General features: G+C 46.9%; 1 protein-coding gene across 5 annotated transcripts in view; it reads right to left on the bottom strand.

Annotated features, from left to right (window-relative positions):
- The window catches only part of AXIN1 (axin 1), a 179,766-nt gene extending 178,257 nt beyond the window's left edge, over positions 1-1,509 (bottom strand). For 2 of the 5 annotated variants that reach the window (XM_084642291.1, XM_084642290.1), the window contains exons 1-2: positions 1,290-1,509; positions 91-209 (exon numbers count right to left, since the gene is read on the bottom strand). The gene's annotated coding sequence lies outside the window, so the exon portion shown is untranslated. Of the gene's footprint in view, positions 1-90; positions 210-531; positions 996-1,289 lie in introns of those variants that run through there. The other 3 variants (XM_084642292.1, XM_084642289.1, XM_084642293.1) reach the window with 2 other exon arrangements.
- Between the last annotated feature and the right edge of the window lie 24,381 nt (positions 1,510-25,890).

The following is a 25,890-nucleotide window of genomic DNA, read 5'->3' as shown; positions in this document are numbered from 1 at the left end:
ATAACTTCTTTAGATGGACTTATTCAATTTCATGTGAAAATATACCAAGAAAAATAATTATGAAATAAAAGCCTCTCTCACAAAGCTTACCCCACACAAATGAATACATCTTTCAGACAACTTTCCCACTTCTGTTGCTCCCAACTGAGCTGAAAAAATACAGCTAGAAGGTGCCCGGGCTGGCCTTCAAGATACCAAACAGTTTGTACCTCATCACAAAACAAAATAAAGTGGTAAACAATTAGGTTAACTGATTTTAATTCCTAGATAACTGTGTGTTTCAACTGTTTTTTGTGATCATGAGACCAAGAGATAGTTTCTCATTACAACTACTGGATCAAAACAGGCAAAACATTCAGTTGCTATTCTGAGGTTTGCCTGAACACCTGTAATTTAGTGTATTCTTATTTCATACTATGCCCCGTTTACAGTATGTTTCTCTTCCATCACTAGAGCAATGAAGTCATGGAAATAATCTGATCTTCACAATAAAGATTTCCAGCACCTAAACATCCAACATAACATTTTAACCTTTTCATTGAGTTGAACCTCACACTCCGAAACTGACACACGAGCCATTTTGCTCCCAGTTGCAAGCAAGGCTCCATTTCTCAAGCCCTGAGAAGCCCTGAGCATTTCAGCTCCGGGGAAAGCTTGAAGGCACTGCTGTAAATCGCCATGCCTGGTGACTCTGGGCACAGCCCAGGTACATAGTGCGGAGACACATGCACAGTCTGAGGCCCCGATCCCGACGGCTACGTGCTGTTCCGGGGCGGATCGAGGCCTTGGTGCCCAGACCCTGGATTTTCTCCCTATAATCCCTCCTAACTGGCCGGATAATGATCCTCCCCCGCGCTGCCCAGGGGCTCCCGAGTGGGCTGCTCCTTCTCCCTGCTGCTGGCCAGTGCCCCGGGCTCGGAGGCTCCCGCAGCCCTGGGCCAGCCAGCCCGGCAGCTCCGGTCGGGCGCTGCGGCACTGACAGGAACCATGGCTCCAACTGAGCGAGCAGGACGCGGGGCCGGGACCCTCGCGGGAGCTCCGCGGGAAGCCTGGCTGCTCCCACCCGCCGGGGACCCCGACCCCCTCCTCCCGCCGGCCCGGCCGCAGCCCAGCGCCCGCGGGCGGATCCCGCACGCCCGGCCCGCTCCCCCGCCAGCGGCGGCGGCCTAGCGCCGGCTCGGAGCCGGCCCGTCCCGGCGGCCCCACAATGCGGCGGCCTCCCCGGCTCGGCCCGGCGGCCTCAGCGCAGCACGGCTGGGGCCTGGCTCCGGCCGCTCCCGTTCGCTCACCCGCTCGGAGCAGCCGCGGCGCGGGGCCCGGCCCATGCGGCTCAGCAGCGGCGGCGGCCAGAGGCCGCAGGCGGCGGCCGCGGGGAAGCAGCACAAGGCAGGCGGCCCGGGACCCCCATGGCCGCAGCCGCTCGGTCTGGCGGCGACACGGAGAGCAGCGAGCCCCGCACGGCTCAGCCTGCGCCGCGGCTCCAGCCCAGCCGCTGCCGGGAGAGACCGGCTCCGCCGCGCCCCCCGCGCCTCCGCCCGGTACTGCGGGGAGCGCGCCGCGCCGGGAGAGCCCGAGCCAGGGGGCGCAGGAGGGCCCAGGCCCCCGCCCCGCGGGCGGGCAGCGCCGTGGTGAGGAGAGGAGAGAGGCAACCTGGAGCCTCCAGAGCTGCTGACCGTGCCCTCCGTGCAGGCCGGGCTGCACGCCTCCTGTCCCTTTCCAGCTGCAGGGAACGAAGCCGTTTCCAAATTTGGCAGCAGCCCTCTGCAGAGGCCAGCTCAGTTTCCCGGGTCATTTTTAAAAGAGGATATTTACCAACTTGGCAAGACAAACGTATACAGCTGCTCCTTTCTGAACCGTGGTCCTGGACAGGCTAACCTAACCTTGCGGGGTTCTTCTAAGCTAAATAAACAACCCCGCACTCTGGTAACGTCGCCGCCACAAGCCCCAAAGAGCTTCTCCCCTTATTCCTTGTAACCTCATCAGGCTCCAGTCAGAAAAGCCCCATCACTGTCTTCCCATTTGCTATGCTACAGGGACAGTTACCCCTACAGCAGCTGCAAACTCCCTGTTTCTAATAAGGAACTGCCTCCAAGTCCAACCCTTTTCTCCCGCCTCCAAGCCTAGGCCCTATGAGTAAGAAGGGACCAGGAAAGTGAAGGTCACATCATCAGAGGCCCCAGTTTGTACCTTTACTCTCCAACAGCAAACATCCCTCTGGTGTACCTCTGTGGTTTGCCAGATGGAAGCCCTTGTCTACAGGGCTGGATTAACGCACAAAAGGCCAGTACCTAGGGCTTTAGCTCCTAGAGTCATGTGATTACATCAAGAAAAGGAGGACTTGTGGCACCTTAGAGACCAACACATTTATTTGAGCACAAGCTTTCGTGAGCTACAGCTCACTTCATCGGATGCATTCAATGGAAAATACAGTGGGGAGATTTATTTTCCACTGAATGCATCTGATGAAGTGAGCTGTAGCTCACGAAAGCTTATGCTCAAATAAATGTGTTCGTATGTATTCGCAAAAAGGAGGATTTGTGGCACCTTAGAGACTAACACATTTATTTGAGCATAAGCTTTCGTGAGCTACAGCTCACTTCATCAGATGCATTCAGTGGAAAATAAATCTCCCCACTGTATTTTCCATTGAATGCATCCGATGAAGTGAGCTGTAGCTCACGAAAGCTTGTGCTCAAATAAATGTGTTGGTCTCTAAGATGCCACAAATCCTCCTTTTTGCGAATACATACGAACACGGCTGCTACTCTGAAACCTGTGATTACATCAGACTCTCAGATGTCATAAACACAAAAAGTTAACTTCTAGCCCTCCTAGTTCAGTAGAACAGTTTGTAAACAGGACGCAAGCGTAACTGATGTGGTGTTACCTGCCTGACTCTGCTGAGAGCCTGACCTAGTAACTCTGAGGAAGAACTGCTCCATACACCATATTATCTCTAAGACCCACTGCTCTGAGCGGCTTAGCCCACCCACCTCAGGTGCTGGGACAAGAACAGGGGCATCCCTGCTGCCACCTCTGCTGCTCCCAAAGGGAAGGGGAACCTGCTGCTGCTTCTAGGCATGGAGAAGTGGGCCCCATGCTGCTGCCTCTCTGGGGGCAGAATTGGGGGAACCCTGTCACTGCAAGTGGGGAGACAGGGCCTGATGTGGTGCCATTCCTAAAGGCCCAGATTCCCTTCATCCAGCCCAGCCCTTCTGGGGGACCTGACTAGAGTATCCACCTTTGCTGGATGGAAATAAGGGGAAACTATGTGAAAAATAAGGAACACCACTTTATTTTAAGGGACATTTTAAGAAAACACCATTTCCCTGAGCATATGTATTTTTCTCTCGTGCACATTTCTACTGCCCTCAAGCATATCATGCAATTAGTGTAAGCTTCAATGTGTAAAATGGTACTTATCAGTTTTAATACATTTCAGTACATGTTAAAATAAAGGAGAAGTGGTCCTCCTAGACCTGAGGAAGTCAGTTGGGTTGAGACTCAGCTGTTGGGCTTCACAAATGAGAGAGAAAGAGGCTGGGGGTTTGGATGGAGTGGATAGGGGAAGAGATCCTTATCCCCATAGCAGAGCCAGTTCTATGGCCCCAGTGGACAGCCTGGCTCCTGATTCCATCAGCTCTAACCCCAACCACACTAGTTTTTCCTTTTCTCCCCACTTTTATTTTTATGATAGTTTAGATTGTAGGAACAATCATAAAACTCAAAAAAACCCAAACTCAACACAACTTGGAATGGGGGTGCCAGCTACCCACTGAGGCTTGGAGAGCTGGAATCTGCCAGGGAGATGGGAACCAGTTGGTGACAGGGGCCCGGCTGTCATCCAAGAGCACCACTACTCAGCCCTGCCCTGCTGCCAATCTGTGTTATCCATGCCCCCCTTAAGGAGTGATGCTGTGCCCATGGACAGGAGGGGAAGCTGGCCTGGGAGGCACCAGACCCCTGCAGGAACTAGCACACACAGTCATGTGAATAACTATCACCACTGATGCCTATAAAGCGATATTAATAAGCAAAATCAATTGTTCAGCCCTTTTGGGACCCAACGCTAGATACACCCCTCTCTCCATAACGACCACAACAAAGGTAGGGCCAGACATGCTGCATGCCTTCCCTCCACCACCACAACCTGCCTTATCAAGCTGCTGCTCCCAAGTGGGTCAAAATTCTCACACAGCACCTTAACACTCAGAGCCTCAATGCAGTACACTGCTCAACATGATGGGAACACAGGTGGAAATGAAGCAATCAGTAGCTGTGACTGGTCCAGAAAGCAGGTGGGTTCTGTTCCCCTACTGAAAGGGGTATAAGTGACTCGACTGAAATGCTGGCTTGTTGGGTGACTCAAATTCCAAGGGTGAGGGGGGTAAAATAGTCTGTCCTTTTTCTCCCATTTATTCTGAACAGAGTAACCCAAACCAGGAATAAACCCTTGGAAAGGTTCTGGTCAGAACAATGCCCAGGAAAGGCTCACGCTTCAGAGACTTCTCTGTCTGCAGAGCTGAATCTGGGAAAGGATGTCTTAGTTTGAAACTGAAATACTGGTGTGGTTCCCAAAGTTCAGTAGGCAACAGGATTTAATGCCATGTATTTGCTTGAAAAATATTCCAAGCCTTACATGTGTGTCAGTGGATGAAGGGGTGTAGATACTTGCTTTAGGAGTCGCTCTTTTCAGGTCAACCAGCTAGAACTGGTTGAAAAAACATGACTGGTATTGTCTCTGATTTCCCTACTCAGTTGAAATAAATTCTGTAGCCAGAGTCAACATGTGAGCTCACCAAGAGGTGGCGCTATAGGGAGTACAATGTGAAAAAACAACCTGAACTATAACTCTGAGAAAGGCATGATGGGAACCAGGTCCTAGCTAGATATAGACAGTTTTTAAAAAACAATTGGTTAAATATATGTTACCACAGCTAAATTTGTAAGGTTTCCAGGCTCAGGAAGAGTTCTGCACCACATTCTGTAAAAGTACAGAATGTGCCCATCACTCATTCGTGGGGGCTGAGGGTATTAGGTAAAGTCTCTGTTGGTTACCATGTGCTCATGGCTGAATTAGGGTTGCCAGGCATCAGGTTTTCAGCTGGAACACCTGGTTGTAAAGGGACCCTGGTAGCTCCGGGCAGCACTGCCAACCAGGTCGTTAAAAGTCCGATCGGCAGCACAGTGGGGGGGTCGAGGCTAAGGCAGGCTCCCTGTCTGCCCTAGGTGCGCATGCCTCCTGGAAGTGGCCACAAGGTCCCTGAAGCCCCTGGGCCCATGGGCAGCCAGAGAGGCTCCATGCGCTGCCCTCATGCCCGCAGATGCCGCCCTCACAGCTCCCACTGGTCATGGTTCCCAGCCAATGGGAGCTGTAGGGGCGGAACCTGTGGACATGAGGGCAACATGTGGAGTCTCCCTGGACGCCCATGGGCCGCAGGGATCTGGTGGCTGCTTCCTGGGAGCTGCGGTAAGCACTGCTGGGATTCTGAACCCTGATCCCCCTCCCACACCCCAACCCCATGCCCCAGCCTGATGAAAGTGAGAGAGGGTGGGGGAGAGTGAGCATGGAGGGAGGGGGGATAGAGCAAGTGAGGGCAGGGCCTTGGAGAAGGGGTGGGGCCTCGGGAAGGGGCAGGGCAGGTGTGTTTGGTTTTGTGCCTTTAGAAAGTTGGCAACCCTAGGGTGAATAAAGCTTTTCCTGTTTAAAATGTGACTCTTCTCTGAAAAGTGACTATACAAAAGTCACATTCTGACTCCGCAAACCAGCTGTCTGGGCACATTCCAGTGCTGCCAAACCCAAAAGTTCAAAAATCATGAGTGGCTTAGAAACAGAGAGATTTGATGTGTAGGGTCTGTTTTCTGATGTTTGAATTCCCCAGAGGAATCGCCCCTTTTGTGTGTATGCAAATGTGTGTGCCTGGGAGTGCACATGTATAGGTATGTGTGGGCATAAGTGTGCATGCATGAGTGTGTGTGTGTGTGTGTGTGTGTACACACATTTCAGGAAACGTAATCTGAAATACAAGAACTACACACAGAACTGGCAGGCCCCTCATCCAGCATTTCTCACTGGCAGGAAGGGCCCTTCTTGAGCAGACACCCTACACCTTTCCCTGCTCTCTTCCAGAGACTTTCAGGAGCTCTTTCCCCCAAGTACTGCCCCCCACTTCCTCTCTACCCAGAGAAGTTTCCCTTTCTACAGCTTGCTCCCCACCAGGCCACTGGCCCTGTTCACCTCTCCCTTCTGCCCCCCATCCCAAGCCTTGCAGTTACTGCCTTCCCACCAATGGGCTCAGTTCCCTTTCCAGCACTCTCCCTCCTAATGGACAGCATCTCTGGTCCCTGCCCAGCTCCCTCACAGGACAGTGCCCCTGCTTCCTCTCCTTTTAGGAGATGAAGAGATGCAAAGGGATGGAGTGCATAAATGTGGTGTTTAGGGCAACTGCCTGTGTGCCATTCAGTATAAATTACATAATTAGATAATTTGCATGTAACAATGGTGAAAAAAAGAATAGAAAAACTGATATGGGATTAAATTGATAAAGAATTACAGGATACGAATAGAATTAATGCCCGTCAACATGGCTTTATCAAAACTAGGTCTTGTCTAACAATTCTGATTTCATTCTTTGACGAGCTATTACAAGTTTGGATGATAAAGGTAACATCGATACAAATAACTTAGACTTTTGTAAGGCATTTGACTTAGCACCACATGGCATTCTGATTTAAAAAGTATACAGTATCAGTATGCACATGTTAAACAGATTAAGAACTGGCAGCTAACTGACAGAGCTCAAAAAGTAGTTGTGAAAGGGGTCAGCATGCAATGTGGGTGTTGATAGTGGGGTTTGACAGGGGTCAGTACTAGACCTGATGCTGTTCCACTTTTCATCTATGATCTGGAAATAAATACGAAATCACTGCTGATCAAGTTTGCAGATGACATAAAGATTGGCAGTGTGGAAAATAATGAGGAGGATCTGGAGGGATTTGGTTCACATTTTAAAATGCGGTTGAAAAATTGCAGGAGAGCTGGAGAAAATGCCTTACAGTGAAAGCTTGTCAAAAAGAAGATTGAAAGGGGACTTGATTACAGTGTATAAGAACCTTTGTGGGGAGATAGGATAGGGTGTGTACACCACAAAAGCCCTGAAGGGGTTTATGTGGGCCTGAGAGGCCAATTAACATACCTGGCAGCACCTGCAAGAGAGAGAAAGCCAGGCTGAATCCATATTGAAGCCCAGCTGGGGAGGGGGTGGGTAGTGATTATAAAGCCTGGAAGTTTGTAACAGAAAGGGGCCGGGCTAATGTCAGACCTCCAAGCGAAGTCACTCTGGAAACTGAAGAAGAGTCTATTGGAGAGGAGGAGAAACAAATAATAAAAGAGTAGAAGCAGATGACAATATTGGCAAAAAAGCAAAGCTGAGAAAGGAAATAAACCAAAGTGTTATAACTGTAAGATCCCTAGCCAAGCCAAAGAAATAAAAGACAGCGATGTTAACCCTGTGAAAGTAGCTGACTGGATTGGAAAAAAGCAAAGAGAATACAGTAAAAGCCACTAGGTTGCACCATGCGGTTCTTTTAGTTGAATATAAAAATAAAAAGAGAAAGCTGATAAACTGCTAACAATGAAAATACTAGGGAAAGTTAAAATAAGTTGCCAGCTACCAAAGTATTTGACTGAAACAAAGGGGGTAGTCGATGGACTGCCATTAGAACTGCCCAATGATGAGAGAACAAAAAGCATAGGAGAAGATAAATTGTTAGTAAATCGGTGACTACAGTAATTAGTAAATGAGGAAGAGAAAGCAAGCCACCAACAGCAGAGCTGATTACATGTAAGTGAGGGATGCTGAGAAAGTTACACTATCTCCCCCTGCCCCCACTCAGGTGTTGTAAGTGCCAATGATATGGGCATGTAGCAGCCGTTTGTAAAGGGAAAACAAGATGCTGTAACTGTGTGGGAGAGCATTCCTATGAACATTTCATAGAAAAGGATAGAGTTCAAATATAGTAACTGCAGTAGTCATCATGCACGGGTGTATTGCAACAGGGCAAGCTAAAGAGATAAAGAATATTAATAACATATCTTATGCTACAGCTGTAAGGAGACTCTAAAAGCATCAGGTGGAGAAGGAAGAGAAAATCAGCACAGAAAAAAGAGGAACTTTGGATAGAGCCTCACCCTATAAAAATACGATAAATACCGCAAAAGGATGATCTACTAGTCGTAAAATAAAAAAGTTTATCACATTTATGATAGAAGTGATAAATTGCACATCACAAATGGGGGAAAAAAATCAGCAAACATGCAAATTATAGTGATGGGAGCCAAAAAATACCTGTATGTTCGCAATCTGGCAATGGACTGTATTCATGTGGTTTTCAGTGAGGTTAATGGTAAAATATGACTAGTGTGGGAATCTGAATCTTTTGTTGGAGTGCACAGAGTTTGATAGCACGTGGTCAAGAACTAAAAGCAAATATCCTGGAAATGAAAACTAAACCAAATGTCATATGTATCCAGGAAACATGGGTGTTTGAAAAGCAAGCTTTTCAAATTCCAGGGAACATCGCCTTTAGGCGAACCAAAAACCAGGAAGAGGTTTGTAGTTTCGCAAGGGAAAGATTAAACTACATAGCCACAGAGCAGAGCTCTCCAACCTTTTTAGGCCCAAGATCACTTTTTGAATTTAAGGGCAACCCAGGATCTACCCCCTTCCCCGAGGCCCTGCCCTACTCACTCCATCCCCCACTCCGTTGCTCGCTCTCCCCACCCTCACTGGGCTGGAGCAGGGGGTTGGGGTTGGGGAGGGGTGCAGGCTCTGGGCTGGGGCCTAGAGGTTTGCAGTATGGGAGGGGATTCCGGACTGAGTCTGGGGCAGGGGGTTGGGGTGCAGGAGGGGGTGAAGGGTGCAAGCTCTGGGAGGGAGTTTGGTTGCAGGAAGGGGCTCTGGGGCAGAGTGTTGGGGTGCAGGAGGGGATATGGGGTGCTGGCTCCGGGAAGGGGGTTGGGGTGAGGGCTCCCACCAGTCAGCACTCACTTCAGGTGGCTCCCGGTCAGTGGCGCAGCGGGGTTAAGACAGGCTCCCTGCCTGCCCTGGGCCCACACCACTCCTGGAGGGGGCCAACATGACCCTGTAATTCCCTGGGGGTGGGGGGCACATGGCTCTGCACACTGTCCCTGTCTGAAGGCACCGCTCCCGCAGCTCCCATTAGCCACAGTTCCCCATTCCTGGCCAATAGGAGCTGCAGGAGCGGTGCTTGCAGGCAGGAGCAGCTCACAGGGAGTCCTGCCCTCCCTCCAGGCCATGGGGGGCATGCTGGGAGCTTTCTGGAGCAGCGTGGGACCAGGGCAGGCAGGAAGTCTGTCTTAGCAGCAGCCCCGCTGCACCACCGGAGATCGCAATCGACTGGGAGAGTCTCCTGGATTGACCAGTCGACCACGATCGTTGGTGACCACTGCAATAGAGAATGAAGAAGCAAACCTAGCATATAATGCTGTTGAGATCCCAATGCAGACATCATATTTTCTTTAAGGATTAATAATATCTATAACCTATGTGGGAAATTAGAAAGTTCAGAGCTACAAGAAATAGTGCAGAATGCTAAAAGATCTTATATTATATGTGATATAGTAATAATAATAATAATAGTGGTAGGAAGAGAGCTTGAGACATAAGCTTTTCTATTAGAGGCCTTGTATGAGGCAAGACCTGCTCACAGAATCTGGCAAGAACAGGGCTGATATTGCAGCAATACATATTCCTAAGTAGCATTAGTCATGGAGCACTCGCACACACATCCGCATATCAAGTGGTAACAGATCATCCCGATACCAAGAATGTTACAAAAACATTCCCCAAGAATAACAGGAACACACTGACCCCTCCTAAAAGATAAGGTCAGGATGAAAGTACTTAATAGATTTGTTTTGATTGAACCAACATGTACAAGGTGATAAGTGATAACTAGCTACATCGGGGGCAGTAACTTTGTTTGTATCAGGGTATAAAGATTTATCTCAGAGGGAGTATCTTTGTCTAGCCTAGGGAGGAACAGAAAGTCCCACTGTTCACTGAGCTGGTCCATTGTTACAGGCATACATGTATTAGTGGTCCGGTAGAGTCTGCGGGATACTAGTACCGTGCTTCGTCAACAATAAACCTGGCCGGGTGCCTTCATCCCTTAACAGATTTTGCAGTCATTGGGCGGTTCGCTCAAGGTCTGCCATGCCAGCTGTCTGTGCAGGGCTGCGGCGGCACACAGAGGGAACACACACGCACAGACAAACATCTATTAACATCTAACCACAATAATAATAAATGATGGGGCAATAAGGCAACTGATAACAATGGCACATGCTTAGAGAAGTTCACTGATGAAAACAATCTAGTGGTTTTAAACAATGGCATGTCAACTAAATTTAATGCAACTGATGGTAGTTTTTCTTTCTTAGACCTGGGATTTATAACAGCAGACATTGCAAATGGAAAATACTAAAAATCTAAAGATAAGGCAATAGCACAAAGATTTACCAAACAAAAAACAAAAACAGTTGGAGAAAGTACTGTGGGTAGATAAAGAAAGATAACCAGACAACAGAAATATACAGGCAAATTAGAAAAAAAGGAATGGAATTCAGACTAAGAATAGTCACATCCTAGTTCTTATTGGCACCAATAAAATTCTTAGAAGTTCTGATAACAAGAAAGCAGAAGTTTTAACAGAAACTTTCCGAAAGGTGAGTAATGATGAAAATCAAAGTGCAGGTTTTTGCTAGAGTAAAAGACAATTCATTGAAGGGAGTCATGAACTATTATTTAGGGGAGGTAAAGATACTGTCCTGAATGAATGGATTTTTATGTGAGAATTTGAGATGAGCTATTGACATTAGCCAGAATACATCCCCAGCTAAAATAATATATGCACAGTAATGTTTAAATCTCTCTCTGAAGGCAGTTTGAAGCTTCTCTTGTAATTATATAATACTATATGGAAGGGTGGGGGGGAAGAGTGATACTGGTAGGATAGAAACATGCAGAAGTAATTCCAATATGAGCACCAGGCAAACAAGTGGATGCTTATAGACCTATTGCCCTTATGTTCTGTCTGGGTAGAACTGCGGAGAGAATGGTGAATGGAAGATTGGTTGCCCTTGGGAAAAAATGGCATTATAGATAAGATACAAGGTGGTTTTAGGAGAGGAACATGCACTATTGATCACACTGCTAAATTAGAAGATGAAATACATGAGGCACGAAGGTTACAGGATAGCTGTCTTTCTAGATATTGAAAAGGTGTATGACATGCTCTGGAGGGAAGGCTTGTTGTACAAAGTAGGTACACTATGGATAAGGGGGGGGGGGAAATGTATGGGTAGAGACTTTTTGAGTAAAAGGACCATGCAGGTCAGAGCTGGGAAAGTTATATTGACGATATATAATACAGGGAAGTGTTATCAGCCCAACCTTATTTATTTTGATAAATGATCTCTCAAAATGAGTAAGTGCCAGAGGCAGGTGTCACCCTATTCGCAGATGATTGTGCTGTGCGGGTTAGGAACAGGAATACTGAGGTGGCAGAAAAGCGAATCAAACAAAAGTTAGGAGAGACCTTTGATTGGGGCAATGCATGGGGGTTCAAGTTCTCCATTGCCAAATCCAAAGGATTTATCTTTACAAAAAGGAAAATTACAAAGGAATGTAAACTGTATCTGTATGGAGAATAGATATAGTTCAAAGGTTTAAATTCCTAGGGGGTAATATCTGATACTAAATTGCTTTGGAAAGATCATATAAACTATGTTAAAGATAAATGCACAAGTATTAATCTGCATACAAGTCTTGCTAGGACCAATTGGGGGGTGGATAAGAAAATGCTTCTGATAGTACACAGAACCTGAATCAAACTGGTTATTAACTATAGCTGCCACGCCTTTGGGTTAGCATCAAAACTGGAACTTAAAAAAAATCAGATTTAATAAAAGCCCAGTCACTTTGAATTGCATGTGGTGCATTTATTACAGCACCTATATGCATGCTACAGCTAACTTCTAGTGAAATGCCAGTTACATTACCAATGAAATTACAGGACCTAACTTTCTGGGCCAAAGTTAATGAGAATTGCAATGATGAAAGTACCAAACAAATATATCAGGACTACTGGGAATTTGATAGGTGAACTATAGCACACTATGTTAGAATGTCACATACCATTCAAGTTCAAGTGTGGAGGCAGTAGCTGAAAGACAAGGAAAAAGTAAATGACATCAAAACTCTTGGTTATGGGATAATTAGTTGTACATGGAAAGTTACATATCCAAATGAGGATTTAGATTCATTTTATAAACTTAAGGGTAAAAAAAAGAGACAGTAGGTATTAAAAGTGAAGTGTATATAGATGAAAAGTCGAGTTGTTTTTGTCAAATATACACAAATGGGTCCTAAAGAGAAATGACAGACAAAGCAGTTGAAAATGCTGTAAGAAATGAAAAGATTGACACAGAAATACTCTTGAGTAATCAGGAATTCAAAAGTGTAATACATAAAATTTTAAAAGAGGAATATCAAAAAATATTGGATTAATGAAAAAAAGAAAGACATTTTTTTGAATTGTGCCCCAGAGTTGAGGATTATGACATACTTCAGGGGATGGATAGGAAAAGTGAAGCAATTTTATTTAGAGTATTAACTGGCCATGTTAACACATGTTAATAGTGAGGGGATTATGCACTGGAACAAGCTACCAAGGGAGGTGGCGAATTCTCGGTCTCTGGATGGCTTCAGATCAAGACTGGATGACTTTCTGGAAGAGGCTTTGGCCCAACACAAGTCATTGGGCTCTAGGCAGGGGTAAGCGTGCGAGGTTCTCTGGCCTGCGCTATCCGGAAGGCCAGGCTAGATGATCTGATGGTCACATCTGGCCCTAAGCTCTATGAATTTATTATGTACAATTCTGGTTTAAGGTCACCACACTCAGCCCAAAGCAGTGGTAGGGGCAGGGCATGGAGCTACACAGACCTTGGCTGTGGTGGCTGGGGAAAGCCGGTGTCTGATGGGGTAGCTGAGAAGGGAGATGCTTGGATGGCTGGCAGCGATGGGGTGGGTGTTCATCAGCTGACTGCGGCAGATGTGCTTGTTTGCATGCACTGAGGGACAGTAAGGGCAGGGGTGAAAGTAAGCCGGTACGGGCCGGTTCGGTGTACCACTAAAAAGTGGCCGCTGGTACCGGCCCGTACTCAGCTGACGTTAAAGTGCTGCCGCAGCAGCACTTTAAGGACCCTGCTTAAAGCACCGCTGTGGCAGCCCTTTAACACTGTTGCCCCTTTTGCTCCCCCCCGGGCCACTGACTGGGGGGGGCGGGGGGGCAAAAGGAGCAGCTGCCCCGGGACCGCGATTTAAAAGGGTCCAGGGCTCCAGCCACCGCTACCACAGCAGTGGCCAAAGCCCGGGCCCTTTAAATTGCTGCTGGAGCCCCGGGCAACACTGGCCAGGCAGCGCGGATGGGCTGGCTGGGGGATGCTGACCCTCAGCCCCACCCCTTCCGCCCGAGGCGCCAGCCCCTGTACCGGTAAGCGTTGAAGGTTAATGTCACTCCAGGTAAGGGGTGCTGGGCACAGAGATTGCAGCTGGAATGGGGGGAGGGGCTGCTGGAGCCTGGGTTGGTGGTGGCTGGGGCCTGGGTTGATGCTAATGTTGGGGTGTGTGGAGCGGCAGCTGCTTTAGTGCTGGTTTGGGTGTTGAGGGAGGCAGTACGGGGGTAGTGGCTGAGAGGGGCATCTTTGCTTGGGGCAATTGGTTGTAACTGGCTGTAGATGGGAGGGCAGAGAGCCTGGCACTAAATTGGGCCTCTCCCCTTGCCCTGTCCCCACTGCCACCCCTTGCCCTGCGGGTCCTTCCTGCCTGGGACCGAGCAGAGGGAGCAGTGAGAGAAGAGGTGAGACAGCAATCCCTGCTGGCCAGCAGGTTCAACTGCCTGGCCTGCCCACTGCTCAGACAGGTGGTGAGGTTGCAGGTGGGCTTCCACATCGGAGTGCCATGTGAGGTAGATGCTGGGCAGCACAGTGGGCTGGGGGTATGGAGAAGGCACAAGCTCCTGGCTCACACTTTTCTCCTCTCCAGGGCAGGGCTATATGGGGCCATGCAGGTAGCAGCTGGCCATGGAGGCAGCAGCAGAGACATGTCCTGCACAGGCAGCTTGCTGCTGGGGAGCAGCACCAGCAGGAGCCAGCCCTGCAGCAGCCTCTGCGGACAGCATCCGGAACTGCAGGCCAATGCCAATGGCATCCAGTGACTAGAATAGAACTGCAGTGTCCCGCAGGAATCCTGAGCTGCCAGGAGCTGCTCTGGAGATCGCCAGCTGCCAAGAGAGTGCTGCACTATTGTGGGACTCATGACGGTATCATGAGAGTTGCCAGTGGTGAGGCGGAGTTGCTGATATTCACTCAGGAGTAACTCACTACAGTTTCCTACCCACCCTCATCCACTGTGAGAATGGCTTGGTGATGTTTGGGCAGCAACGCCTGTGCAACTGGCAACTGCATGGGGTGGCAGAGGGCATGTTCATAGCTGCCAGCTCCTTACAGCTGAAAGAGTGACATTTTTCATTGGTGACAAGACATCACTAATTCCCCCCCTGTCCCCCCCAGGCAGTGGGAGCAGAGGCAGGATCTTATTGCTTGAACCCCAGAGAAGCTGGGGGAATAGTGAGGCTATAGTGGTGCATAAGGCCTTTTGTTCACACTTACCATCCAATGTTTGCCACTCTGGTTCCTATAGGGCCCCCCGGCCTGCTTTGTGTTCCCAGTCTCCTTGCTGTTGGCTCCTACACATGGCACCCGGCCTGCCCTGCTCCTAATAAGGAGCCCTGTCTGTGAGGTGGGTAGAAAATGCAGTGCTTCCCTTCTGATCACACACTCGCTCCAGGCTGAATCCTCTCCGAAGCCAGGCGCTGCTGTGTGCTGAAACGCACGCTTGCAAAGCTTTCTGTGCACTAGAACTCATGCTACAACATTTGCAGCTGCAGTTTCTTGTTCAGCTAGAGCAGCCATATTGTGCTGGGTTTCTCAAAAGCCAAAACAGCTCCCCTCCCCCACAGAGCGGCTCCAGCTGCAAACACACCTGCGGACAACATGCTTCTTGGCAAAAACCAGCATGCCCCTTTCTGTGTGCAGTAAAGGAGATGAAAGGGCCAGGGGAAATCAATCATTCTCAAACTGCCCAAGGGCCAGAAATTTCTCTGCACTGTATCGATTCCCTTTTTAATGCTTAAACATTACAAGCAAGAGGTTTGCTCATCCCAGGGTACTGGTCTTGCACATTGGAGACTGCATTATTCTGGGGCCATTTGCTGTATCATTGATCTTAGTGTAACCCATACGCCTCCTGGGTGAGGTGTTCTATCCCCTCTGGTGGCACGGAGACCACTTCGAGATTAATGAGGCTGCTACAGCCTTAACTAAGGGCCATGTGCCTTTTAGCTCATGCAGTAGAGATTCATACACTAAGCTCCAGAGGTCCCAGGTTCAAGCCCACCCGCTGATGACTGGGGTCTGTCAGTGTTACATTAGTACTGGTCACTATTCTCTGGCAGAAATACACCTGACGCCTAACTGAATCCCTTCCTTTAGACCCTTTCCCAGTGAGGACTCCCATGTCTCTTAGGCAAAAGCAACCTCTGCTAATGCAAGCACAAAGGTCTGGGCATCCTGAGCACAACTAAAATATACAAGGGGGAGACTGCACAGCTTGTCAAGAGGTTTCACTTCTGAAAGCAAATAGAGATGTTCAGAGGGGAAGTTATGAGCACCAGCCAGTTTGGGGATCTTTGATACATGTCAGCACTGGGCAGCTGTAGTATCAGACCCTAAACAGGCAGCCAATATTAAAGTCACACAGCCTTCTCTTTCTGCACTGGAGGGCAAATTCAATACAAACTCAAGCCAAACACTTCATTGGAGACCGTCTTTGCCTCTTCCTCTTTCAACTTTAAGTGCTATAACCCAGATCAGAGGCAAAGAATAAAGCAAAAGTCTCACTGGCTCTTGCTGGAGGCAGCTGCCTTTCACAAATCAATACATCTGAGTGGGAGAACCTGCTTCGCAGGATACTTCGGGGGTGTCACACTTAAAAAGGTAGACCTGTCAATATAAAAATAACCAATTGTAAAAACTGGAGTCTTCCCTCCCTGTCTCATTGATAACTCCTGAAAGGATTCAGACAAAGAACTTTCAAAATCTCACTCAGAAAGCTGTTCCTTTGCTTTTACCCTTCAGAGGTATAGACAGTAATGTCAAACTGGTCAGTTTCCCTTTCTGTTTTTAGTCAGTTTCACAATCTAGGTCTCCAGCTCAAGCTCAGTTGTTATATGGCAGGAGGTTACTTACAGAAAAACAAAAACAAAAACCCAGACCATTTGCAGATAAATCTTTAAACCATAGCTATTCTGGTTAGATTTTCTACCCTTTGAAACAAAAGCTAAATTTGCATTCTAAAATCAATGGACTTTTCCTTGATATTTTATTCTTTTCTCCTTGAAGTTTGCAATTAAAATCAGGGTTTCCTAAATGTATATTACAACACCTGCTTACTAATTCATGTGAATGACATGGAGATCCCTTGTGAATTACTGAATTTTGCAAGTTAGTAAGCTCCTGATCCTGCAAACACTTAGAATGTATGTAACTTTATTCATATGAATAACCCCACTGAGTTAAATGCAGCTAGTCCTGTGAGTAAAATTAAGCATGTGTTTAAGTGTTTGCAGGATTAGGGTATAGGTGACAAAATACCACAAGAGAAGGGACGGTGCATCCCAGAATGTACTTTCTTCAGTTAATTAGACACTTGCAGTTTGTTTGAATTACATATAACATTACTCATTACACCCACAGTAAATACTGGGGAATAGTCAGGTTTTAAAGATAATGACATCTTCATGATTAATATAAGATCTCACTTCAGCATGTGCAGAGTGCAGCTTTGTGAAGGAATAGAAAGAGGCCACCGATTTTTTGGATGAATTATAGGGTAGGTCTACACTGCAACCAGAGGTGTGACTGCAGCATATGTAGCTTTGATCTAACTAGCTGCAACAACAATAGAGGGAAACCATGGCAGTGCAGACCATACAAGCCTGCCTGGAACCCTGGGTATATACTCAAGCAGTTAGCCCATGCTGTCAAGGCTTCAGCGCTATTGTTACTCCAGCTAGCTAGATCAGAAGTAGCTTGGGTATGTCTACAACTGCTGCTGTCACACCTCGTATTGCGGTGTACTGTGTTGACATATCCTGAGTGTGAGCAGGTCTGGTTTAAGACTAACTAAGGCTTGGATCCAACCTACCAAGGGCCCTACCAAACCCAAGTGCCCCCCCTTTATATGCTAAGCCAACAAAAGTGATTGTATACATTTTCTGCCCAATTCTAATACATGTTAATTTCTGCCTTGGGGTGAAATTCACTCCTACAAAGCTCTATGAGCCACTCAAGGCCCACTTAAGGCTTATTTTTAGGATTTAAATGGGACATAAGTGGTGTGTGGGCATTGTGCTGTCAGTTTCACCTGTGGTGAATACTAATGATCAGCCAACAAGCATTTCACATCACTGTCCTAGTTTAACTTGCCTTAAGATTGCATCCAAGCATCCTGACCCTGTGCACATAGTGAACACATGCAAAGCCTATGTGTGTCAGGAGATTACTGTAGCTAGATTATAAAACTGTATGCAAACATCTGCATGAGTTTGAACATGAATTTTCTTGGCAAGTGTTTGTATCCCTTCCAGGTTTGCTTTCCAGATCCATCCAGCCACTCAAGCCTCACTGGCACAAAGACTCCAGAGACGTAAATGAAGCTTGAGGGCTGACATATACTGCAAGTGAGTCTTGATGCATACATTTGATTGTAATACTAGCAATTCATGCTGTGCTGGGTAGTTGCACAAATCATGCAGTCGGGGAAGAGCGAAAATACCAGCTTTCTCTGGATCCAAATTTTGTGGGTTCATGGACCTCCCCACAGCCCAAGCCCTGGTCTGTGGATCCTGTTTTAACTGCTCCCTGAGTATGAGGATTAATGAAGTGTGGGTTAATGAGGTACTGTTCTAGGATTAGATTGATAGCGGAATATAAAAACAGGTTTATGACAGAAATGCCCATTTACTCTTAATTACAGAGATGCTACATTTGACTATACAAATGAATGTAATGTGACATTGCAGGCTCTGGAACTTTCATTCTGATGTGCATCGCAGCGTCACTAGATGGTGCTGTGGAGTAGTTTTGCTCAGATGCAACCTTTGGTAATAGTTTAAAGGGAACTTTCAGGTCAAATTTGGTCCCAAATGTAGGTTTTATAAATAATAATAAAAAAAAATTAAAAAACCTGTCAGACTTTCATGCTATTGTAAAAGAAGTCTAATTGTAACAGCTATTTTAAACGAACATTGCCTGGCAGCATCTGCAACCCAGTATTGCTGCACTGTGCTAGCTCATAAGAATGTGAAGTTGACTAGAAACTGACTAAAAATCGTGAAACTGACCTGTCAATTTTCATTTTCCAAGCCTAAAGAAATGAGCCCTGAACTTTGCACATTTCAGCTACAAAACTGTAGTGCCTTGGGGTTGGGTGATGCTTTTATTGCTTGTACATTAAAAAAAAAAAATAGTGGCGGGGGGGGGGGGGGAAGAGAAGAGATTGAATCTAATGACTCAGTTCAGATATCCTGAGAGTATAAAGCCAGAAGGGACCATTAGATCATCTAGTCTGACCTCCTGTATACCACAGGGCCCTTGCATTTCACCCAGTTATGCCTACTATTGTATTGACCCCAACTGTAATAAATGAAAGGGGGTGTGGCGAGCTCCCTTTTATGGACACCCAGCCAGCCAGCTAGCTAGCTATAAAATCCTCTTAGTAAGCTGTTCTCTACTTGCTTTACCTGTAAAGGGTTAAAAAGTCCATAGGTAAAAGGAAGGGAGTGGGCACCTGCCAAAAGAGCCAATGGGAAGGCTAGAACTTTTTTAAAATTGTGAAAGAACTTCCCCTTTGTCTGTCTGTGTTCTCCTAGAGAGCAGAGACAGGGCTGTAAGAGCTTGGGCCAGGTATGAAAAATCATCAGATCATACCTAGAAACTACTCATTTTAAACCCCAGATATGTAAGTAGATCAGGAAGTGTCTAGGAAAACGCAATTAGGTTTCTCTCTTTTATTTCTTTATGGCGTGTAGACTCCTCTGTGCTAATCCCAAATGCTTTTGTTTTGCTTGTAACCTTTAAGCTGGACCTCAAGAAGGTTATTCTTGATGCTTAATTTTTGTAAGTGAGTTTTTTAAATCTAGCACTAGCCTGAGAGTTCAAATGTATTTCTTTCCTTTTTTAAGAACAGGATTGGATTTTGTGTCCTAAGAGATTTGTGCACGTTGTTTAATTAGCTGGTGGCAACAGATGATTTCCTTTGTTTTCTTTCTCAGCTCTTCCCCGGAGGGATGGTGGTGAAAGGGCTTGCAAGTACCCCACAGGAAGGAATTCCCAAGTGCGCCTTCCTGGGTTCTCAAAGGGGTTTTTGCACTTGGGTGGTAGCAGCATCTACCCATCCAAGGTCAGAGAAAAGCTGTAACCCTGGGAGTTTAATACAGGCCAGGCCTACAGAATTGGGGGCTCGAGTGGCCAGTATTAATTTTTAGAATCCCTGCGGGCCCCCACCTTCTGCACTTGAAGTGCCGGAGTGGGGAAATCAGCCTTGATACTAATAACTCGTGTTTATCTAAAGCATATTTTCCAGAAATGCATCTGGTCTTGATGTGATCGTGTAATGGAAAATTCACTGCTTCCCCTGGTAGATTGTTCTTGGGATTAATCACTTGCACCATGTAAAAATTGTGCCTAATTTCTAACTTGAATTTATTTGGCTTTGTCTTCCAGCCATTGGTTCTTGTTCTGCCTTTCTCCACTAGACTGAGGAGCCCTTTTGTACCTGGTATTTTCTCCCAATGAAGGTACTTATCACTTTAATCAAGTCACTTCTCAATCTCTGGTTTGATAAACTCAACAGATCACTCAAGAGCCAGGGTTGTTCAATAAGCAGACTGCGGGCCAAAGCTGGACTGCCGGATGCTTTTGAACAGACCTTGAAATCTTTTTATTATCATCATCATCATCATGTTTTATGTTATTTCCTCTGGAGTCTGGACCTTGACTACTCCTAAACCAAGAAATGTGGACCTTGACAAAGAATAATTAGTTACCCCTGCTCTAGGACATTTTCGCCAGTTCTTGAATAATTTTTTGTGGCTCTTTTCTGCATGTCTCCCATTTTTCAACATTCTTTTTAAAAGGTTGATGTCAGAACTGGATACACTATTCCAGTATTGGTCTCAGAATGCTGTACACAGAGGTAAAAATCACCTCCTTACTCCCCACTTTAGCCATCCAAGGATCGTATTAACCCTTTTCACCACAGCATCGCACTGGGAGCTCATGTTCAGTTGCTTGTCCCTACTGAGCTCTAAATCCTTTTCAGAGTCAGTGCTTCCAGGATGCAGCCCCCAATTCTGTAGGCCTGGCCTGTATTCTTTGCTCCTGAATGTATAACTTTGCATTTGTTGGTATTAAAACATGTTTTTGTTTGAATGGGCCCAGGTAACCAATTGATCCCAATTGCTCTCTCTGACTGCCTTGTCCTCCCATCATTATATTTATCATTCTGCCAGTCTTCATGCCATCTGTAAATTTTATATTTACTTCCAGATCATGAATAAAAGTTTTGAATGGCATAGGGTCTACTACTGATCCCTGCAGAACCCCACTAAAAACATCTCCATTCCATGATGATTCCCACTGATAACTAGTTTGAGATCATTGTTAGCCAGTTTAGCCATTTAATATGCACTTTACGGATACTGTACAGTGCTAAATTATTCAGAATGTTGTGCACTGCTAAGTCAAATGCCTCACCAAAAAACCATGTCCATTACATCTCTTCAGTTACCTTTCATCAACCAAACTGGTAATCTCAAAGAATGAAATCAGGTTCATTTGACAAGACTTATTTTTCATAAAACCACATTGATTCGCATTAATGATTACTGTTCTTCATTGATTGAATCCCATATGAGCTTTTCCATTATTTTGCCTGAGATTTTTGAGCCTAACTAGCCTATAGTTACCAGGTCATCCTGCTACCTTTCTGAATATTGGCACAGCATTAGCACTCTTCCAGTGTTCTGGAATTTCTCTGGTATTCCAAGATTTATTAAACCTTAACATCAGTGGGCTGGAGATCTCCGTAGCCAACTCTTTTAGGACTCTTGGGTGCAAGTTATCTGGTCCTGCCGATTTAAAAATGTTTAGTCCTAGTAGACGTTGTCTAGCACCCTCCTGTTACTAATGGACTGGAAAGTACGTACTCATTCTCATGTGATACATGATCCTGCTTCTTTCTAAATACAGAGCAGAAATATTTATTGTACACGTCCACTTTTTCTGCATCATTAACAATTTTACCATCTCCATTTAGTAATAGGCCTAGGCCACTGCTAGGATTTCTTAGGTTCCTGATATACATTAAAAAACCCTTCTTATTCATAGATTCCAAAGCCAGAAGGGATGACTGTGATAATTTAGTCTGACCTCCTGTACAGCACAGGCTGGAGAACTTCCTCAAAATAATTCTTAGAGCAAATCTTTGGAAAAATATCCAGTCTCGATTTAAAAATTTCAGGTGACAGAGAATCCACCACCACCATTGATAAATTGTTCCAATGATTAATTACTCTCACTGTTAAAAAAACATGTACGCTTTATTTCCAGTCTGAATTTGTCTGTCTTCAACTTCCAGCCATTGGATCATCTCTGCTAGATAAAGGAGTCTATTACATATTTGTTCCTCATGTACGTACTTATAGACTGTAATTAAGTCACTTCTTAACCTTCTCATTGTTAAGCTAAATAGACTGATCAACTTGAGTCTACCACTATATAAGGCAGGCTTTCTAATCCTTTAATCATTCTCATGGCTCTTCTCTGAGCCCTCTCCAGTTTATTAACTGGAATTGTGGACACCAGCACTGGATGCAGTATTCCAGGAGCAGTTGCACCCGTGCCACATACAGTGGTAAAATAACCTCTCTGCTCCTACCCAAGATTCCTCTGTTTATGCATCAAAGGTTCACATTAGCCCCTTTTGGCCATAGTGCCGCAATGGGAGCTCATGTTCAGCTGATTAATCCACCATGAGCCGCAAATCTTTTCCGGAGTCACTGCTTCCCAGGATAGCATCTCCCATCCTGTAAGTAGGGCTCCACTTTTTGTTCTTATATGTATACATTTAGCCATATTAAAATGCATATTGCTCTCCAGTCCTTGTAATTATTTACCACTCCCAATTTTTGGGTCATCTGCAAACTTTATCAGTGATTGTAATGGGGGAAACTCACCTCTCATGAGTGCCTCCTATCAGCTGGGTGTGGTGCTGCAATCTTTTTTCCCCTATTCCTGGCACCCCCTGTAGGTTGCCAACCTCACTAGGTAGGTCTTTGGTGGCTCAGTCCTCCAGCCAAGTCACACAGTCAAAATGAATGAATCCCTTCCAGGGTATCAAAGAGTTCAACAAACTGTCAGCCCTCACCAGGATCTTCAGTCCCATCTCTGGGCCATTTAAATCCTACCCTTCACTCTGGCTTCTAAACAAGCCTTGTCCCCTTCTTGGAGCTTAGGCCACTTCATCAGTGGCAGAACCCAGGCCCACCCACTACCCCAGGACCCTACATACAGCAGCCACATACTGCTGCCTCCAGTTCACAGCTGCTAATCCCTGAGGTTTTTCCCAAGGCCCCATCTTCTCTTCCCCCTGACCTCAGGGCTGAAGTTCTCAGATCCTCTTCCTCACTATGTGCAGAATACCACTAGAACCCATCACTTTAGCACTCTCACACTCCTGTGACCAGCCAAAAGTCCCCATCCCTGCTGCTCTGATCCCAGCCAGGCTCAGTCCCTACAGCGCCTTTTATCTGAGCCTACTGTGTTCTGATTGGCTGCTTCTGTGCAGCCTTTCTAGGCGGGCCTGGAGGACTCATCTTCATTGCTACTTTCTGGGACAGGGTGTGGTAAGACCATAGAGCCTCCAGCAGGGGGCCACAAAGACCCAGGTACACCACATCACACTGATTATTTGAGTTATCTTTCAGGTCTTTGATAAAAATATTAAATAGTGTAAGGCCAAGAACTGATCCCTACAGGACCTCACTGAAAACACACCCACTCCATGATAATTCTTCATTTACAATTAATTTTTGAGACCTATCAATTAGCCATTTTTTAATCCATTTATTATAGGCCATGTGACTTCTGTACCTTTCTAGTATTTTTAATCAAAATGTTGTGCAGTATCAAATTAAATGCCTTACAAAAGTCTTAAATTTATTACATCAACTCTATTATCTTTATTAATCAAACTTGTCATTTCATTACAAAAAAAGATAGCAAGCTATAGTTCTGCTAGCTCCTTGGCCACCCCGTTTCAACAGACCTCAGGTGGTGGCCAGGATGTGACAGCTGGCTGAGAACACACAGGCCTCAGTTTGAGATCTGTGACCTCAGTCTATTCCCCTCATGTGGCACCTGGGATCAGCTGAGCAAAACAATTCCATTTGGGATATTCTGATGCCAAATGTGGAGGCATTGGCTGAAAGGGCGAGGCCGGGAGTCAGCTGCTATGAGGTCTCTCGGGGATACGGGGTGCGCTTCAGTGTCAGGTAGGAGAGTCTACCCCATCCAGACAAGCAGCAGGCTAGCCCCAGTCACCTTCCACATGATGGCTGTTGATGAAAGCACAGGACAGAGCAAAGGGAGCCCAGGGCTCTGTTCTCAGCTCTGAATGATCTTGGGCAAGTGACTCAACCTCCCTGTGTCTCAGTTTCCCCATCGGTAGTATGGGAACAATGATAGTTCTTCCCTTATAGGAGTGATGAGGCTCAGCCTGTGGTGTTGGGAGGCAGGCTCTCTAGCTTCAGATCCTGAACACCAACCCGAGCCACAACTTCAAACACCGTCTACACAGCTAGTTCTGAGTGCTAGCACTAGCTGGGGTCTGCTGCCTCAGGCTGGGAGGCTCGTTGTCGCGGGCTGCAGAGACACACCCTAAAGGGCAGAGCTCCCGAATTCAAGAAAAGGCTCTGGTACCACATTCACTGCAGAGGGACAAGCCAGTTCCAGCCCATCAAAGAAGGGAAGAGATGCCTGCCCCATGTCTCAGTGAAGCCAGCCACTCACCCTGTGGCAGTGGGAATGAAAAGGCCACCTTCAAACTCTCCCAGGCAGAGACACCTCTCTGCCACCATTCTAGCCAGTCAACTGTCAACACTCCCTGCCCCCTCTGAATTCTAGCCATCAGCTGATGAGAGATTGTCACACGCCAGGCATTCCAGCCAATCAGTGACAATGCGATGCTGCACCCCTCAGCAGACATTATTAATTCAGTTAAAATGAAAATATGAAAACTTAATAACTAGAAAATACGTGACTCCTTGTTCTAGATGGACAGCCCCGAGTCCCCGCCCTTCACTCAGACAGTAGGCAGCCATCATTGCCAGGCAACACAGAAATCACACACCAATGAGGGGACAGCGAGAGGCAGCAGAACACTGGCCAAAGGAACCACTCTCCCATGACACAGTTAGCCTGTGGAACCCACAGCCACTAGGGAACATGGAGGCCAAGAGTTGAGGATTCAAACGGGCACTGGACGTTTCAATGGGCATCAAGACCATCTTGAGTTCTATCAGAGAGGATGAAAACACACTTGGAAAAGGCCATAACCCTGCTGTCCTGGGCACAAGTCACTCACTGTCTGATAAGGGTTCAGGGGAAACTTCCTCTCTGCCCCGTTACACCATTATGGGCTTGCTAAGCTTCCAGCTCCCCTGATATAGCTAGCAATGAGCACGGCAAGGGACAAGGCTGGGCAAGCAGGGTGCTGCCCTGTTCCAGGATGGTGATTCCTGTGGCCCTGAGTGAGAGGGACACTTGGTGACCTTCGGATTGGAATGGGCACTACAAAGCCATGACAGAACAAAGCAGACCCCAACCACCCCTGCCGCCGCCCAGCTCCTCCCTACCACCCAGCCCTTTGCCATCATGATGCATTGCTCTGGTTAGGGCTTGTTAGATATGCCCCTCTCTTTAATGCACTAGCTTGCCTAGAGAAGAGCAGAAACAGAACCGGACCTGGGGATGGAAACAGAGTGTGGCGACCTGCTGCAGAGGCAGAGCTGAGGGGTGGGGGATCTGCCAGAGCAGGGAGGGTGAAAGGGTCTGAGATCCTATCCTTTGAAAGAGGACATCTGGGATGGCCTGTGAGGTCTGCCTCACAATACGAAAGCCAGTAGCAAAGGCCACACATTCGTAATAAGTACAAAGGAACAGTAGCTACGATGTGGAACTGGCTGCTCCAGGATGGGACTGAGGCTGATCTGGATTTGGAAAGCACCTGGCCTCTCTACAGGTGTCTCAGGACACCTGTATATTTACAGTGTCTCTCACATGAGCTGTACCCCAGAACTCCTCTCAGAGCATGGCAGGGCAGACCTTAGTGACAGCAAACAGGGGTGGGAGGAGATACGGACCAGAGGGGGCAGACGTGGAGAGAGGGCAGGAGCTGAAGAAGGGACAACTCCTACACCACTAGTGAGAGATCTCATAGCGGATCAGAGGGGAGCTAGTGCTGGTTGAATGGGGGAGCACACCTGAGGTGGTGCTAGGTCTTAAAAATGGTGCCTCCCATGTGGTGTGGCCTCACAGACAGTGTGTGTGTGAGGTCACACCACGTGGGGGAGGAGCACCATTTGAAGAGTGCGTTGCTCCACCCCCACCAGTGTGACCTTGCT

This window comes from Lepidochelys olivacea (genome assembly GCF_965140295.1).
Source record: "Lepidochelys olivacea isolate rLepOli2 genome assembly, chromosome: 10".
Classification (NCBI taxonomy): Eukaryota; Metazoa; Chordata; order Testudines; family Cheloniidae; genus Lepidochelys; species Lepidochelys olivacea.
This window is presented reverse-complemented; position numbering and strand designations above follow the sequence as displayed.